Genomic DNA, 222 nt, shown 5'->3' on the forward strand with positions numbered 1-222 from the left:
GTAGTTTTGATTTGTATTTCTCTAATGATTAATGATGTTGAGCATTCTTTCATGTGTTTGTTGGCAATCTGTATATTTTCTTGGGAGAAATGTCTATTTAGGTCTTCTGCCCATTTTGAGATTGGGTTGTTTGCTTTTTTTTTTTTTTTTTTTTTCTTTTGTGGTACGCGGGCCTCTCACTGTTGTGGCCTCTCCCGTTGCGGAGCACAGGCTCCGGACGCA

This window comes from Physeter macrocephalus, chromosome 2 (genome assembly GCF_002837175.3).
Source record: "Physeter macrocephalus isolate SW-GA chromosome 2, ASM283717v5, whole genome shotgun sequence".
NCBI lineage: Eukaryota > Metazoa > Chordata > Mammalia > Artiodactyla > Physeteridae > Physeter > Physeter macrocephalus.